The sequence below is a fragment of the Meles meles genome, chromosome 6 (genome assembly GCF_922984935.1).
Source record: "Meles meles chromosome 6, mMelMel3.1 paternal haplotype, whole genome shotgun sequence".
Taxonomy (NCBI): Eukaryota; Metazoa; Chordata; class Mammalia; order Carnivora; family Mustelidae; genus Meles; species Meles meles.
The window spans coordinates 118,593,846-118,612,664 of record NC_060071.1 but is presented as its reverse complement, the minus strand read 5'-3'; the positions used below and the strand labels follow the sequence as shown (position 1 = coordinate 118,612,664).

The 18,819-nt window shown below is 44.9% G+C and overlaps 1 protein-coding gene across 7 annotated transcripts in view; it reads right to left on the bottom strand.

Moving 5' to 3' along the window:
- Window positions 1–18,819, bottom strand: part of RAD51B (RAD51 paralog B) — a 647,202-nt gene that overhangs the window by 230,977 nt on the left and 397,406 nt on the right. The window lies entirely within an intron of this gene.

Sequence of the window (18,819 nt, the reverse complement as noted above, 5' to 3'; positions counted from 1 at the left end):
ACTGATATGTTCAAAAAGCCATGACAATTTAAATGAAATTACATCAACTATTTTTGCCATTTCTCTGAAAGTATGGCTTATTGAAAACACACACCACCACCACCCCCCAGCCGTACCCCCATGAACTACAGATCAAAGGCCAGAATGGGACTCTTGGGCTAAGGGGAAGAGATGCTGGTTTTTTGTTTGTTTGTTTGTTTTAATGGTCATGATCACATCTGAAGCCAGGAGGAGACAGAGTCTAGCTCCAAATTTACTCTTCAGGAAGGAGAATACCATCCGCCCACTGGGAAGAGGAGGCTTTGTAAGTCAGATAAATAACTATTGTCTCCACTCAACTCTGTATGTAGAGAGACCACTCACTCCCAGGGCTTCTCCATACTGCCCTCTGGGTTACAGGAAGCTTCAGGTACACTTGGCTTGCAAATGGCCCTCTCGTCATGTCACAGAGGCCTTGAGTCTCATTTTTAGTGCTCCTCTCCCAAGGCAACACTGGGGTGAGACTTCCCTCTAAAGACCATGTCCCTGTGTTCCAAGTTTTCTCTGGCATTATCTGACTTCTCTAAGTGCACCTACTCAGTCCTTCTATGTACAATGTCTATGCTCAGTTAAGGGTACAATAAAGCTCTTTTTAAAAAAGAAGAAACTTTAGGGTACATATTCATAAATAACCCAGTAAGTCCTGCTTACAGTGAACAGGACTTAGAGAAAAAATGTGGAGAGACAGGAAATAGTTAAAGATCAGGTAAACTAATAAGGCAGATGGGTATGAAGGAATATCATTTTGGTCAGAAGACAGGGTCCTATGGATGAAAAAGCCTAACTAACATGCAAACAGAAATATGACTCATTTCCATTAAGTATTAAAAACAAATAGCTTAAGAGAGCCAATAACTGGAGATAAGAAGGTAGGAGCAGAATAAACTGATCAGAGTCATCAGCCCCAAGGCTCAGGGGGTTGGGGAGATGCAGTCCAGTAGGCACGAGTCTGTGTCCAGTGCACACCGCTTGCCTTCAGCGGACCCATCCTTCCTTGGCTATGCTATGACCAGGCTCTAGCTATGCTGTACCCACGCCCCATATCCTACTCACACTTCCTGGTCCAGAATATATTCTACCTTAGGGGCCACCGTATGTCTGCTCTGATCTACCCTCCAGTGAAGTATTAGAAGTATTTCTGCTGGGGCCTCCAGGAGCGGCCCATGGGAATACTGGAAAAAGGGGCACAGAAGAGAAAGTGGAACAGCCCTAAAGAAATCAGGGTAGAGAACTGTCAGATCTAAAGGCACAGCCTTTGGCAGAAGAAGCTCCTTTTTATTGGACTCTTGGAAAGTGGCAAAGAAGAAGGACTTCATGGTAAGCCTGGGACAGAATAGGTTGGAATGGAGTATCTGGCCCTCTTTGGTCAGCAAAAGAAATATTCATGGTCAGCAAATCTGTAACTCAATATTTACAAGTTGGATTTTTTTTTTTAAGGACCTGAATATACGGCACATGCCCTCATTCAACGTTCTGTGGGGGCAAGTGAGAGGCAAAATCTGCAAGGCTCACTTTCCACCAGGTGAACTGGAGTTACCTGCCTGAGGCCAGCAGCTCAGATAAGATGAGGGATGTGCAGGCTTCCCTGCCCGCCCTTTCTCCTAAGGCAGCCGCGGGCAGAGGAGAGGAGAGAGGAGCTCTCAGCTCGGACCTCAGGATGGGTGACTTCTCCAGGCCTGCATGTCCCGGTCTAGAGAATCTGATCTATAGATTTCTTTGTTCATTATTTTTAAAGTCCAGAAATGAGAAGATTATCAAAGTGCTACATTGTAACAAGCCTGATCTTGTGGCAAGAGTCCTCTTGGACTCCGATGCTACAAAATAACCGTAAGTCAAGTCGGTAAGTAGCGGCAGCTTCTACAAAGGAGCCAAGCATTTGAGGCGGTCTGAGTCAAAATCTGCCTATCATTTTGGTGGTGTTCAGTGGCCCTGGATGCACGTGGCATGTCATTTCCGAGGCCCACAGAAGGCCTGGGATCTAAAGCTCTTCATGGAACTCATGTCTCTGTACAAGAGTTTAGAGGGGAGGCTGGGCTACAGGAATCGAGAGGCCCCTCCAGGTCATTTCTATGCCCATAAAAACACCCACTTCCTCCTCCCACCCACTCTCTGTCAGAAACCTGCTACAATCTAACACAGAGAATCAGACAAGTTCTAAAATCGCTTTAATTGGGCCTGTAACGCTAGGTGCCTCGGTGGTCCTGATCCTCCGGGTTACTCAGGAAGACAGGCAGAGAAAGGGCATCGCCCACGCGATGGAGAAGGGATGACTCTGCTCAAACTGTCCGCCCGAAGTCCAGTCGAGCACTCTCAAAATGACAGGCTCTGCTTTTCATAGGTTCTGAAGTCATAGTTCATTTTTCCTTCTTTTTGTACTAAAAATGGTCTATCTGTTGAAAAAGGTATCCTTTTTTAAACTGTTATTTTTGGTATCTAAAATGATCCTAATTGCCAGATAAGTGGGTGATCGAGCCTTTCCATCTAAACACAGGCCTTGGATAAGTCAGAAATTCTGGGTTTTAATCCTGGCTCTGTTAAGGGTTGCTGAATGTCCTGCTTATAAGAAGACAGAGGCCGGAATTTTCCTGTGAGAAATTGTTAAGGTTCATTGAGTCCTTTCATCACCGAGGCTTGAGAGAAAGGCCCTGGAGTGGTTTTCACCATACTCTCCTCTTGATTCCTAACCATGACGGTGTCTGCCCCAACCCATTCTGCTGTACAGGAGCTGGGAGTGAGAGGGAAAGGAGGAGGGCCCCCCTCCCTCCTTCTCAAGAAAGAGTGGGAGCGCACGAGGCGGGGGGAGGGCAGCTCCGGGTGCAGTACAGAAACAGAGGGAGTGCCCCCAAGAGAGGCCTAGAGGCCCACACTCACAGACACATGCCTCTACCCTGACTCTCCCCACCCCAACCCTTTCCTGTCACTTCCAGCTTTAAAAAGAGATATCCAGTATTTGTTGTGAAGTAAAGTCAGACCAAATATTTTGGCGTTTGAGCGTCACAGTTCTGGTTTTACTATTCACTGGCTTAATTTTGCCAAGGTCTGGAAAATTATAAATCATTCCATTATGAAAAAATAATCATTCTTCTCAGTGTCAGCCCAGAGAATATCAACTGTCGGTTCTAAAAGAAAGAACTGATAAGGTTTTAGTATTCCAACCTGCTTGAAGGTCTGTAGGACAATTGTTTTCTGGGAAAATCTGAAAGGCCATGGGGGATTTTCCTTTCAAAATATTTGTGGTAAAAGGACCAAACTTCAATTTGGCCTGAAGAAAACACTGTTGTGGGAGTCAGGCATCCTGCCTCCTATTTCTGGCTCTGTCACTAGCCTGCTGTGCAATTCTGGAAAATGCTCCTAACTTTTCTGAATCTAAAAAGTGTTGAGTCCATAAAAGACATAAATAAAATGAATCTATTAAGGCTATAAATGTAGCACATTTCAATTCGCAACGTGATGAGTGTTATACTTAAAATTTCATCTCATCATTGATTCTCATCATCTCTACCCTCAAGAAATCCATTTTACACAGAACCAATTAGCAGTAGCGGAGGAAGAGAGAAGGAAAAGAAAAGAACAAAGGCCACAACGTCAAATAATTTGGTATTTATTGTGAGAATACTTTCAAAGCTTGATAAAGTTCACATCTCTTATTATGAATCGGGGGGGAAAAAATCTCTCTCGGAGGTCTCACTGCGGAAATTCACAGGCGATGCTCAAGAGACACTGCTTAGGAGGACAGTCCCTAGAGTGGGAGAGTCCCGAACGAAGACACGGGCTCAGGACGAGGCCACAGAGATGGAGGAAGAGAAAGGAGTCTCCACAGGTTTGCACAAACACACACTCGATCCCACGGAGACCAATGATACTAGTGCTTCTATGTCAGCCGTTATCCAGACCACTGAGTTCAGAGGCAACGAACGCAAGTAAAACTGCGTCTGCCATTTGGTCAAAATAAAGATACAAGGAAACTGCAGCACGGTAGGGTGGCTTTCTCTTTGGCCCACTTCTGCAGGGGTGCACATGCAAGGGGGTGCGGTGGAAACCCAGGGCGGGGGGTGGGGGCAGCTACTGTGTGGGCGTGAACGCTCTGGTTCCACTCTCACTGTGCTGCTCCACGGCTCCAGAGGGGCTGAGGTTAACACATGCCGGTTCCGGGTCTCAAATGGGGTGACAGTTGTTGTGAGGCCACAAACAGCAGCCCGGTATGCTGTTTCCACCTGCAGCCCAACCTGGGCGACATCCTGTCAGTGATCTTGGGCTTGTTGCAGGAAATAACACGCGGTGTTGGTGAACTGCGACAGTGGGCTCACAGCAGCTTCAAACGGTGCCTTCCCCAACTGTGGGCCATTTTGTTCTTAGCTTGGGATCCGAGAGGTCGGGCCAGCTGGGGCTTGGAAGCGAACAAGGCCAAGCGCTGGATGACTCTGAGGCTCGCAGATGTGGAAGGAACCTTCCTACCAGCCTTCAGCGCGCTGTACATTCCTTGCGGCTGAGTCGCTTTTGGTGGTTTGTTTGGTTGTCCTCGCCCACTCTCTTACTGCCCACTGAGCCCCATAGAAAGGCAGGGGAGGTGAATTTCCAACAGCCCCCTGAGTTTCTGCTGACCTTTTAAGGTGTTTTTGTTAATTGATGGTGCTTTCTATTCACGTGTTTGCCTGGGTTCTGGGGATTCCCCTCCTTTTGATTTGCAAGGAGGGTTAGAAAGACACAGCTTCATGATCAGTCTGTCACAGGCAGCTACTATTGACTGATTTCCCCTCCTTAGACTCATTTGAGACCAAGAAAATAGTTCTGTTGAGTCACTTGCTCCCCAGGGGTCTGAAAGTATGGCTCTTGGGGGAGTCCAGCCTGATAAACACCGACTTTGCTGTTCTCCAGCCCCAGTCAAAGTTGTAGTGGCCTATCACGGGGAGGAGCTGAAGCCCAGAGGAGTCTCTGATCTCACCCCGCCTCTGAAAAACCTCCAAAGAAGAACAAGCCAACACTAATCTGACTTCTGTATCTCTATGCCACTCAGGCAAATGGCATTCCAAGGGCTCTCTGAAGTCAGAAACTGGGTGCGTGCATTCAATTCTATCTCCAAAGTCAATCTGTAGCATAAAATGAGAGCAAAGATCGTTCACAACCTGTTCAAAAGGAGGTCAGAACATCTGCCTAGGAACAAATTTCCAAGACAGCAGCCTAATCAGAGAAGTCTTTGAACAAAAACTATGTATTTAATATTCTCAAAGAAGGGATAGGATACTGTGTATTTTTTTTTTTAAGAAGTGGGGGAGTTGGGAGTTGAAGCTATCTGTCTATATCCTTACTTAAATAAATGACATCAATATCCACAAACAATAATAACCTATAATTAAACAAAATCAACATAAAAAAGACAGAAGAAGAATAGGCCCAAAACAAATACATTAAAATGGCTAAATATTTACATGGCAAGTGAGGATGGGAAATGCCCTTCCATGGCAATGTCCTTGGAGTGGAGATCTTTTGATCGTGGCCACTAACGAGCCAAACCCATCATGTGCTACAGGCCCATAAAACGAAGTCCTAGCCAAGGGCAGATCACACTTGAGGCACGAGCCCCAGTGCCAGATGTCAGGTAGGTTTTCAGTCTCCAGTGTCTATTCTAGTGGCTTGGGAATGGCCACTGGGAGCTCTGTCCCAAGAGAAAGTGTGAGGTTGGGTCGGGCCCCCAGGGCTGCTGGAGGGGACGGTGAGGGACATGAGCTGCTAACCAGAACTGCACGAGAGAGCTATCCTGTCATGTTTCCCCCCTCATTTTCGTTTGCCTGCCTTTTCACTTCTCACCTCCCATCATTAACAGGAATAGCGACCGCACTTGATGTGTGCCTGGTGCTTTATACTTTTCGGAGGACGCTCACAGAGGGGTCTTAGCCGCTCCTCACTGCCTCACGAGGGAAATGGCTCTTGTGTGTTAGGAGGGTGGGCGCTGGGGTCAGACCTCCCGGGTTTCTGCCTCAGCTCTACAACCACCCAGCTGTAGAATTCCAGGTAGATGACGTAATCTCTCTGTGCCTCATTTTCTTCAGCTGTGTAATGAGAGAACGATTATACCACTTTTGAGGACAAATGAATTGACACAGAAAGCACTCAAGACAGAGCCTAATAACTAGCAGGTGCCTAACAACTATCTGCTTTTTACTTATTATTCTACCCACTTCCATTTTTTCCAGTGGGAACACTGAAGCTTGTGACATTCTCAGTCTTCTCTGGGTTTCTCATGGTTCACTCACTCTGGCTCTCATCCCCACACCAAGTGTCCCATGCCAAAGCTGAAATGGCATCCTTCACTCTTCTTCCAGCTTCCACCTCTCAGGACCAATTCAAATCCCAAACAAGAAGTCTTTCCTCACCATGCCAGCTGCAACAGACTCATCTCTCGGTTCCTAATGCTCCCACTTGACAACCAGTCCCAAGGAATTTAGTAGTTTCTCTGTGTCATGGATGTGATTCTTACCTCTCTACCCACAGTGTAAATGTTCTGAGATTCCATGTGTCTCTGCCTCCCTGTCCCCATTTTAAAGGCGGGAAGGGAGAAGGAAGGGGACTAATGTCTACTTCCTGTGGATCCAAGCCTGTACCAAGTGCTTTACATACGTGAGTTAATTTCATCCTCACACCTCAGTGAGACAAAGGTTACTCCCCTGGTTTTGAAGATAAGGAAACGGGGGCTCAGAGGACTTGAGCCATTTTCGGAGAAGCAACAGCTAGCGCATGGCAGAGCCAAGTTCAAACCAGGTCTGTCTACACCTCCAGTGTGTGTTGCTCCACCACATAAGAGCTCCTTGACACGAACACTCACGTCCTCCGATATTTGTGGATTAGTTTCCTCAGAGCACGGCATTTGCCGAGATCGGACGGACCAAGGGCCATGTGATTTAATGCAAAATCACATGTAAAGGAAAACTGAACACTATGTTGAAGACTTAGACAAACTTTCAGTAGCAAGAAGAGACCAGTCGACTGTTAGAATGCTGTCTGGTGGTACTGGAAACACTGAGTCTTCAGCGCGGGGAGGAACCATGCTCCAGCAGGTATGGCGAGAGAAGAGACACAGACTCCTGGATTCTATTTCTGTCTTGGCCGCTAACCTCTCTGCTAATATTTTCACTTCTGCTAACATGTGATGACAAGAGTTTCAGAAGAAAGGCTGCCGCATGAGAGCAGAAGAGGATGGGCAGTTAGCTGGTTAGATGTGGGAGGGCCGCAAACAGCACTGGCATCTGGAGAAGGAGCTCGCAGCCCAGACGAATCCCACGGGGGCCTTTATCTTTCCAGCTCCACTTCAACTCACAGGGGACAGCCCTGGGTAGCTGCCCTCCTTAAATATAAATACCCTAAAGGGACTGTCTTCAGTTCAGTTAGGATCCGCATGAGCCATTCAAAATGTTTGTTCTTGTTTTCTGACTTGAAATGATGTCTGCATGCATTTTCTGACTGGCTACACCATACACTGGTGGTGCTAAATGAGAAAAAAAAAAATCAGTTGATTCTTCATGTTTGGTAATTGATTCATGGGGTATATTAGTGCTGGTGTTTGTGACGGAAGCCCTGGTCTGTCTACGGTGGAGACACAGCTGGGATGGAGCCGGTAGGATCAGAGCTTTGTTCTTGGTCCTTGACATCATCCAGCCAAGAGGCTGGGCCTGGAAGCATTGGTAACCCAGGCAGGTTTGTGGTCGTGGTGGCAAAGATTTAAGGGGCACGATGGGCCTTTGAAAACAAGAAACATGGGAGCTGTGGATGGTGGCTTTCTATTTCCACATATCTGAAGTCCCACTGACTTCAGAATCCTGGGGCTGTGGGCAAGTCTTGTGGACTATTTCCTGCTCAGATCGAGGTCTAGAAAGTGATTAAGGCTGAAAGGGAACAGCCAGCTGCTTTGGAATGGGAGGACAAGGAAGCTCTTCTCTGTCTGGTTATTTACAACACAGTGTTCAGGCTCATGGACTCCTCCTGCCCTCCCCAGGACCACACTGAAATGACTAAATCTGCCTGTTACTCCAGTGAATCCAGTCAAATAAATAAGTCAATTCTCTTTAAGTTTGTGGTCTCAGCTCCTTGTTGGTTTATTGCAAAATTAAAGGGCACACAGAGTAGAACCATCAATCAGTAACCAGCAGAGGAATAAGCTCTTTGTGGAATGTACTGAGAGGCAGGAAAGAAGAAGGGGGAAAAAATGAAAAGAAACCTCATGAAATGGTCATTTGTTAGGAGAACAGAGGGGGGGAAATCCACATTTCACATGCAGCATCATTTAGGAAAAGCCTTATTAAAGGTTTCCCATCTCGCCAGGAGAGCAAGCACAGGAACGCAAACAAAAATCCCTCAAAATGATCTACCATTTATCAGTGTTGGTTTCTTGTGGCCTCTGCTGTATTCCATAGACACAGCCAGAGATCATGGGCCATGGGGCTGGAACAGGGCTGGAACAGTGACTCAGCAGGTTCAGGACCAGGGCAAGGAGACGAGATACCACTAATACCACTACGGTTTATACAAGGCAAACATAACTGGCCCCTCCGTGCTTCATGTTAACCTGACGGTCTCTTAGCACCTCCAAGGGGCACCTGGGTGGCTCAGTCGGTTAGGCAGCTGCCTTCAGGTCAGGTCATGATCCTGAGGTTCTAGGATGGAGCCCCACCTCGGGCTCCCTGCTCAGCAGGCAGTCTATTTCTCCCTCTCTCTGCCCCCGTGCCTGCTTGTGCTCTTGTTCTCTCAAATAAATAAAAATCTCAAAAAAAAAAGCACCTCCTTAGTACCATGCCTTATTCGCAATGTATAATAAATGTGATTTGATGAGGGTAAAAACTGAAGAGCATATATATAGTCTAGAGGGAAAAAAATCTAACCCTCATTGAGTGCCCACTGGGTGCCAAACAGTATGCTCAGTGGCTCATTAACATACCTTGCTTTAACCCTCACTGCAGCCCTACACGGTAGGTCACATTGCTCCTCCACCTTGAGGATAAAAGTATTCTGTAACTGGCATAGTTTGCAGCAAGCAGTCATATCTATGTGACTCTAGAATCACTTCTTTCAGCCAGAATCACCACACTCAAGCACGGTACTAGGAAATCTACTGCAGATTTTCAATTCTGCTGGAAGAAATGAAGTATGTAGAATTGGAAATAGCAGAATGGAAACTCACCAGTCCTATGTCTACCTTGCACATTTTCTGCTTCAAATAGCTTCCTTTTCTGGACAACTGATACTCTTTCCTCCCCCTACCTCTTTTTTTTTCTTATTAACATATAATGCATTATTTGTTTCAGGGGTACAAATCTGTGATCCATCAGTCTTACACAGTACACAGTGCTCACCATAGCACATGCCCTCCCCAATGTCCATCATCCAGCCATCCTATCTTTACTCCCCTAGCCCCTAGCAAACCTCAGTTTGTTTCCTGAGATTAAGAGTCTCTTATGTATTGTCTCCCTCTCTGGTTTCATCTTGTTTCATTTTTTCCTCTCTTCCCCTTGCCTTGTAGACAAATGATATTCTTGACCATTTCACAAGAGAGGAAAACAAGGCGCCAAGAGATGGAGGGAACTGCTCACGCTAGTAAGCAGACGAGCCATTAGACAACAATGTGGTTCTGATTCTTGTTCACGACAAGCTGTACCTTTTGATATAACGGTAACAGGGAAGAATTCTTTATGTTGCTTTAGAAAAAATAAAGGGGCTACATACACACACATACATAAATACAGAATCTCCTTATCATCTAGTGGTAAGGTCGGTATTACATCTCTTTCCACATCAGAGAGGAAAAGTGAGTAGCCTATAGTTTACAGCATATATATGGATCCAAACCTAGGTCCATTGACTCCTATGCTCTTCGCACTCCTTGCCCCTGAAGGGGAGAGTGCCTCCCAGAGAGAGGCATATTGATGGTAAAGGAGTAACTCTCATGAGAAAGCTGGTCTCAGTGTCTTTCTGAAACAAGGAGCTGCTTATGAAGTTGTGATGCCCAATGCAATGGGATCTTGGTTTTATTTCCTCTCCCTTCAGAGGTGACTATCCATAGTGCTAGAGCCTTTATGCTCTCTTTGAAGGTGGTCCTCTGTTACTAATGTGAGGCTCAGTTTAGTGCTGGTTATGGTTTATTAGAAGTGGACCAATTAATGAATTCAGCAAAGGAGTTCCTAAGAGAGAACAGCAGAAGGAAGAAGTGAAAGAAAGCTGTATCTGGGATTAGGCAGCTTTGGGGCAAGATTGCACGGAGTTAAAGAGTAAAGTGTATTTTACGGCTTCCCTCCCCAACCCCACCATCTTCTTTCTGCTGTGAACCCCATGGGCTTTGTGCACTCATCCTGCGCCACACAGCTAGAGCAGAACCCCTCCCAGACGTCCTTCCCCAGCCAGCACCACGTTGCAGAGCTTTGAAAGTCCAAGACTCCATTCCTGTACCAACCACTACTACTCATCAATCCACACAGTCTCTTCTCCTCTTCTCTCTTTCTAATGAGCTAAATCTTAAGTCTTAAGTGACTTTGCTACATCTCTTTCTGCTACCAGGGAGGGCACCCAATGATGTACCAATTGCTGTAATGCAGTGACTCTGAAGTGATCGAGTTGGGTGTTGAATCTAATCTTCTGACTCCAAATTCCGTGTTAATTCCTCTACACATTCTTTCCCTCCCCCTTCTGAGATAGAATATTTAGCTCCACGTCTGACTGGCAGGGCCCCCTATAGATACTGAAGCATAACTCAGGTATCAGCTGAATATCTGACAAAATAAAACTACTCAAGTGACTTTATTTATTACAATCTGAAATGCAGATAAAATAGTTGTTAAATACTAACTAGGTCAAAACAAAGTGAAGATACGACTGCTATTTTTCTGGCAAAGGAAGGAGTAGTATGAGTATTACTCTACAAACTATAATGAAAGGGAGCAAATAATCCTTGTCATCTAAAGGGTGAAGAGAGACAGCCACTGGGGTCTACAAGATGGGAAGAGATGGCTTCTCACCGGGAGATTCAGGGAAGGCATCATTTGATCTGGGCCTTGAAAGAAGGGTGCGATTTTGTCATTGAGAGCTATGTGGAAGGTTCTTATAAATGGCAGAAGAGGCCCTAATATTATAAGAATTTGAACTACAGAGTATTTTAGAGGAGGACCTTAAACTCGGGAATACTGGCAGGCACTAAAAAGGTAATCAGTCTGTGCCAGAATAGACCAGGCATCTATTCTAGGAATTCCTTTTAATCCAAAGAGGTCTTTGAAAAGCATGGAAAAAAGCACCCCCCCACCCCGCCACCAGCCAAGAGACACTAGAGGGACCAACCTTGCAGGAAGGAGATGCAAGGTGCCTTCATAGTTTCATCCTGCCACTGAAGTTGGCTCCTAAGGACAGGTTCTCACAGTAAAATAACAATACTAATAATATGGCAATTGAGAAAATCTCAAGTGTTGCATGCATGTGTGTGTGTCTCAAATTGTATGTAGAAGCTAAATTCTTGCTAAAGCACATCCAGGGTACCAGTCCCCATTACAGAGGAAAGGAAAAGCCCTAATCATATGCAAACAGGGCTTAGGAAAAATCTTTATGAAAGACCTCTTAGCAACCAGGGGAGTAGGAACTAAAATACAACAGCAACCAAAAGTCCTCACACGACTATGTGTCCTGTGTCTGTTCTGGTAGCTTCCCCCAATCCCCTCACAGGCAGAGGAGATTCCAGCAGACTGCAGAGCTTTCCTGCCCTGGAGAAAGAAGGCATTAGAAACTAAAGCAGACTCTTCTTAAAAATCTATTTTTTTCCTCCCAGTTACTTTTCAACATGACTGACAAGAAAGCTTTCCACTTTTCTCTTTATGTTTTCTAAGCCAACAGCAAACCTCAACTAGACGTTCAAATAAAAACATTAATCAACACAACATAAGAGCATATCACTTCCAGGTAAATTCAGTCAGCTATCTGGTAGGACTTGGAGTCACACTGGAGTCAAACTAGGTAATCAGCACTTACTGTGAATGACACAATGAAAGGACAGAATATGATCCCATAACATGAAGGATCTAGGTAATGATCATCAATAGGTTAGGTGATAAGCGAATAGGGAACTTGGCAATGGAATGATCAGCTGCCATCATCTGAACCCACTGATCAATTTAATCAGTGTTAAAGGTGGCATGACAAGACATTATTGTCTTATGGCATGATGAAACAGGAAGTAAACAGTACCACCTATAGAATATTTTTGCTTAAAAAGAATCTAAATCCCAATCTAATAGGATATAGAAGAACAAGTTAAATGACACTGAGGGGGTGCCTGGGTGGCTCAGTGGGTTAAAGCCTCTGCCTTTGGCTCAGGTCATGATCCCAGGGTCCTGGGATTGAGCCCCGCATTGGATTCTCTGCTCAGCAGGGAGCCTGCTTCCCCCTCTCTCTCTCTGCCTGCCTCTCTGCCTGCTTGTGATCTCTGTCTGTCAAATAAATAAATAAAATCTTTAAAAAATAATAAAATAAATGACACTGAGGAAACCATCCACCAAATCAAGAATGTGAGATATTCTACATCCAATTTCTCTAACAAATCTATATCAAATCAAAGAGGGGTGGGCGTGTGCTATTACAGAATAAAAGAAAGGGAATATAACAACCAAATACAATTTGTGGGCCTTATTTAGGTCCTTATTCTAATTAACCAACTATAAAAGGACATCTTTGAGACAATCAGGTAAATTTGAACATAGGCTAGGTGCTGGATGATATCAATGACTTGTTACTTCTGCTAGATGTGGTTTCAAATGCCCTTTTTAATTTAAAAATGGAGAACAGGTAGAGAAATATGTTCCAAAGAGAAATTTAAAAATACAAGGAAGGGAGGAAAGGAGGGAGAGAGAGGGAGGGAGATAGGGAGGGAGGGAGGAAGAAAGAAAAGGAAGAAAGAAGAAAAAAAAGGAAGGAAGGAAGGGTGGGAGGGAGAGGAAGGAAGGAAGAGGGAGAGAAAGGAAGGAAGAAGGAAGGAAGGAAGGGCGGGCAGAAGGAAGGGAGGAAGGGAGAGAGAGAAAGGAAGAAAGAGAGGGAGAGAGGAAGGAAGGAAGGAAGGAGGGAAACATAATCATAGTACATTTAGTAGCTCTCTGTGAGTTCTTCCATTGGCACAATAACATAAGTATTAAATATGGTTTTAAATAAATGTTAAGATGAGACCACACTGGGAAGAAGGGAACAGTGAAACTGACGGGAAGAATGGTGACTCAGTGGTCATCTTTCATAGAATCATCTTCAACAGAAACATCAAGAAATAGCAATTCAAGCAAATCATTTAGAAATAGGGAGGTAACTAGCAAAATCAACAATTCAATGGTTTGAAGTTGCTCCTCCCAGAGAGTAAGAATCAAAGGGGAGAAGCAGACTTAGGGCCGGGAAATGCTGTTTTCAGTTTAAGTATTATATGATTATTAGATTTATAAAACAATATCTGTTTTACTATGATGAGAACTAAAATTTAAATTAAAGAAATGCACAAGAAGTATGTGAGAGGAAGTTAGTCAGCCAAAAAATTAACAGAAAGGATAGCCAGAGAGGCAAATGATGGCAATGCAGATTTGAACCCCAGCTAGGGCTGCCAGGGCCCTGTGGGACTCAGGTGAGTGCATGGATCACCTGGCAGGTAGATCTGGGCTGTGGAGACAGATACAGCAGGATTCCAGCCACCCACCAGAAACATCTGAATCAGGGAGCTCCTTATTGTCAACTCCATACTTAAACAAGTAACTTCCCGATAGCTTGATTTCACATTTCACTTACTTTGAAGGGGAAATATGCTGTTAGAACAGCATGCCTGTCCAGTGCACAGAACAGCTGTCTTTCTCACTGTAAAATTAACAATCTGGCATTCTGCTTTTATAGCTCAGTCTGACCTGAGAGCTTTGGGACCATAAAACAGGGCCAGGTCCACCTGAGTGTGATAAGCTCTGGGTCAAAATTTGGGCCGAGGCCAGGTCACCAGGTAAAACCCCTCTTGTGAGACCTTCCTGATTGGGCCAGCAGCTTCCTCTCTGAGGGCTGCCCTGACCTCAGGGTCTTCCCCACATTGCCCTGAGCTCCCCCATAATGACCCTGTTGGTGCCTATCATTTCCCTACATTACACTGAGTAATTGAGAGGCAACTACATCTGGATCGCTTCTCGGAAGACACTGTGGACATCTGTGGCTCTTCTCAAGCAAAGATACTCTTCACCACATGCTTTCAGGACCCCACAGGACACTATGGGCAGAAGCTGCAGTTCCCGGGCTTTTAAAATATAGAAAGTGTTCATAAACTTAAAATATAGTGCCAGATTACTTCAATTTTTTAGTAAAGGACATAATAATAAATATTATTGAGTACTTTTAGAGTACTCTTTACATGTAATAGCTCATTCAATCCTCACAAAACCCTATGGAATGGTGCAGGACCATTCCATTTTTTATTTCTGTCTGTCATCTGTTTATCTGTCTATGGAGAAGTTACAGTGAAGTTGTCTAATTTGGCCAGAGTCACACAGCAAGACAGACCATGGATCCACACCTGGGCTGTACAGTGAGGGGGTCTGGTTGAGGTGAAATGTCTTGCCAAGACTCACACAGTGCAAGAGCAGAGTTGGAAAGAGGCATCTCTCTTCTTATAGAAGGAGGTGGAAGCCAATCAAACCCCTGAGATATCACCATCTCCCCAAACCCAAGTCATTGCCTCTGAACAAGCTAGCCAAAACCCAAGTTATATAAAGTCCTCCCAATGATCACCTGGTGGGACAGAGCCCCTGTGGTGACTCAGTCCTCCAAAATTCAAAAATAACCCCTGAGATCATAATGGAACTGTCCCATTAAAGAACAAAGAAAGGAGTATGGCACATAAAAATTAATCACCATTCCATTTTCAATCTGAGACAAAAAACTCACAGAGATAGCAGTTATTTGCTTTACTTCCCCTGGAGAAGACAGAATCAGAGGAAAACAGTGTCATTAATTTAGGAGGCTCCCAGAGTCCTAGTATTATTCTTTTCTCAAATCTATCATTTATTGGAATAAATGAAACAAGATGGGATCAGGAGGGAGACAAACCATAAAAGACTCTTAATTTCACAAAACAAACTGAAGGTTGCTGGGAGGAGGGGGGTTGGGAGAGGAGGGTGGGGTTATGGACATTGGGGAGGGTATGTGCTACGGTGAGTGCTGTGAAGTGTGTAAACCTGGCGATTCACAGACCTGTACCCCTGAGGCTAATAATACATTATATGTTAATAAAAAAATTAAAAGTTAAAAAAAAGCCCTACCACTTATCGAGCAGTTACTCTGTAAGAGCAATGAGTCTGACTTCCAACACCATCATCATTGTTCTCACAAGAGCTCAGGGTAATGGATCCCTTCCTGTGAGCTGGTCAGTCTGGTAAACCCTGCTCATGGATCTCTTTAATCCTGACCACTGTCCTATTCGTCAGGCCATAGTATTATATATATTTTACAGATAAAGAAAGTAAGCTCGCAGAGTTCATAAACATCGCAAAAGGTCATGGGAGATCTGGAGCTTGAAGCTAAAGCCTGGATCCCAGATCTACCGAAATGCAAAGTCTTCTTAGCCACCATGCTATACTATCACTTTTGATCTTTACAACACACCTTCATTTTACATTTTACATTTTACAAATCAGAAAACTGAGGCTCAGAGAGGTTTAATCACTTTCTGAAGACACACAGCTACTAAGGGGCAGAGCTGGGATTCAAATCCAGGATCCTGCAACTCCAGAGCCCAAGCTCTTTATCACTACATGGTATCAGCTCTCCTTTCTCTGGGACATTAGCTCATTCTTTCTGGGCACATTTACCAAGGGCTTAACTATGCACCAGGCACTGTTCTAGGCACTTAGGCGTACCATGTGAACAAAAGAGCAAGAAATCCTTGCCGGTGGAATCTGTATTCTACCAGTGGGAGGCAAACAATCAACACAAGAAGTGTTAAGCTAGAGGTCAAGAAGTGACTATTTCCAGGGGAAACAAGTTAAGAGTAAAAAGATTTGGCATAATGTGTGAGAACAGGTTGCAATTTTAAACAGAGTGGGCAAGAGGGGCTTCAGGAAAGGAGAAGTATGAATACAGACTTGAAGCTGAGGGCAGTAGGCACGTGGCTATCAGTCTTTATCCCCTCCCGAGAAATCTTTAAAGAGAAATCCTCTAAACTCTTAATATCTTATGCCGTTGCAAATACCAAGGAAGCAGAAAAGTTAAAAAACTAAGGGCTTTTGCTTGCCAAACTGCATACGGCAAGGTGATAAGAAAATATGCACATGGCTCACCCACTGTTACAGATGGAAACTGTTAAAGTTGAGCAACTGTGCCCAGGCAAGGACGGGAAAAGTGCTACATATTTTACTCATCAAGAATTAGCTCCCAAGGTACAAGGTCTTTTCCAGCAGTCCAGCTCTTGGTCTACAGATGTTAACTTATACAACTATTCCCATTAAATGGCTCTGCGTGACAGAGACTGGCTGAACCCCTGTAACCCAAATGTGCTATCTCTAGAAAAACCAACAAGGCAAGCTATGTTGCACTCTCCATGAGTACACAGGGCCCAGGCCATCCCCCTGTGAGAGTCATTACACTGCAAGGGTCATCCAGGAGTTCAGCCTGTGACTGTGGGAAGTTACAGAGATAATCTCTCAAAATCCAAATAAAAATAGAATTCCTCTCTTAGGAAAATCCTGAGAACTCAACTTCTAGTCCAGACTTTCTGATAAAAAAGAGCTAAAGCTAGGCACTCAACTTTGGTACTTGACCTCCTCTATAAATGGTCCCGGGATGAGCCATCTTCCTCTTCCTCTTCCCAGGCACATTTCTCTGGCCCCATCAGAAGACTCAGCAATCTATGTATCTTACAGGGCCTCTCTTGTATTGGGCTAGGTCACAGTGCATCTCACAAATAAAGGAACAAAAGAAGCAGTTCAGTAATGGAAATTAAGGTTGAAACGTGTTATCAGAGTTAATGTTAGTAAAGTATTAAGGATTATTTGAAATTTCTTTGTGGTTTAGATTTACTTATTGACCGATAGCAACAGAGTGGTTCTATAATAGTTGTTTGCAATTGTGCAAACCCAGAAGCTTCAGATCAAGTGAAAAGGGATGCCCAGGGCTCTGGGGCAAGGCCTGTGGTCCAGCATTAGATCCCTCTGCTTTCCCTGATGCAGGTTCTGCACAATAAACAAGAGAGAAACAGAAAGAGAAAGAGGGAGAAGGAAAAGCCGAGAGAGGTAAATAAGGATTTACCTTATTTTTGGAGGGAAGGATTCCCTCCCTCACCTGTTCTACAAGTTATATGTTTACTGAGCAGACACTGGGTGACAAGCACTGTTCTAAGTTCTGGAATAACAAAGAACAGGACTAGTAACACCTGGGTGCCTTAAGAAGTGAGTGTACACACTAGCCGGAGTCCAGCGGTATATAAGGAGACCAAGAGAGGGACAGTCAATTTCAGATACAGTGAGTGACATGAAGAAATCGAGAACAATGTGTGGGCTACTGACAGGACAGTCAGGGAAGTCCTGTCCGAGAAAGGATGTCTGGGGTGAGATCTGAGCCCCAGATCTGGGGTGCCATGGAGTTCAGGGCACAGGCTGAGGTAGAAGAGTCAAACATCAAGGTTCTGAGGCAGAAACAAGCTTTGTGGTGCTCTAAGGACCCAAAGAAGACCAACTGGCCGGAGGCAAGTGAGTGAGGAGAGGAATCAGGGAGGTGGGCCAGGCTGAGTCAGGCAGTGACTGGGACGCCCGGGACAGAGGCTTCAGGTTTGGTTCCAAGCATAGTGGGAGGCCCCTGGAAGGTTTCAAACAGGAGACTGATGTGATCTGGTTTGTTTCAAAATCTGCTTATTCTGAGGAATTAAAACTCCAATATTTAATCCCCCTTGTGAAGGTACAGATTTTGTGTTCGGTGAAACCCACTTAAAATATTCATGAGGGTTCAATCCCTTTTGGCCAAAAAAAAAGGGATGAAGAAAGAAGGGGAGAAAAAAACAGAGGGAGGGGGAGGGGGGGAGAGACAGAGAGAAAGGGACAGAGAGAGAAATAGAAAGGAAGAGAGGGAAAAAGAAAGAGAGGGAGAAGGAGGAAAGGAGGAAATGTCCAATGAAGTTCTACTTCTTCAGGCTGCTAAGAGTTGGGAGCAGTGTAGACAGTGAAACACAAGGCTCCAGAAAGACAGCGCAGTAGAAACGACCCAGTAAGGGCCTATGCTAAAGCTGGGGAGTGTGTTCACAGCCCTGTTTTCTGGGTGACCAGAGACCCAAAGGAAGAAGGTACGTGATCCCAACGCACCAGCTGAATCTTAACAGTGGCGACAGCACAGAAGAAAAGTATTTCTAGCTGGAAACACTTTCAAATAGAATTCCAGTTCACCCAAGGCAGGATGTGGTCCCACTGTGTCCGTCAGCAAGTACTTATTACATCTCTACCAAATGCAGTGTAGGAACAGAAAAAGATGACAAAGCGAATATCGTGTAAATTACAGATGCAGTGTGTCTTTGAGGACTTGAGAGTCTCGGAGGGAAGCTGGGAGAGAAGGGGGAAATTCTCTGTAGTGGTAGTCAGAGCTATCTTCACACAAATGTGGGTAATCAGAGGTAAAGCTCCAACCCAGGTCTTTGGATTCCGGGTTCAACAATGTCTCAGGTGAATGGACTCACAAAGCCCATGGTTTATGATTCCAACTGTAATGGGATGTGATCAGACACTCCGCCAGCTACTTCCCCCAAGAAGACAAAGGTCATCCATAAAC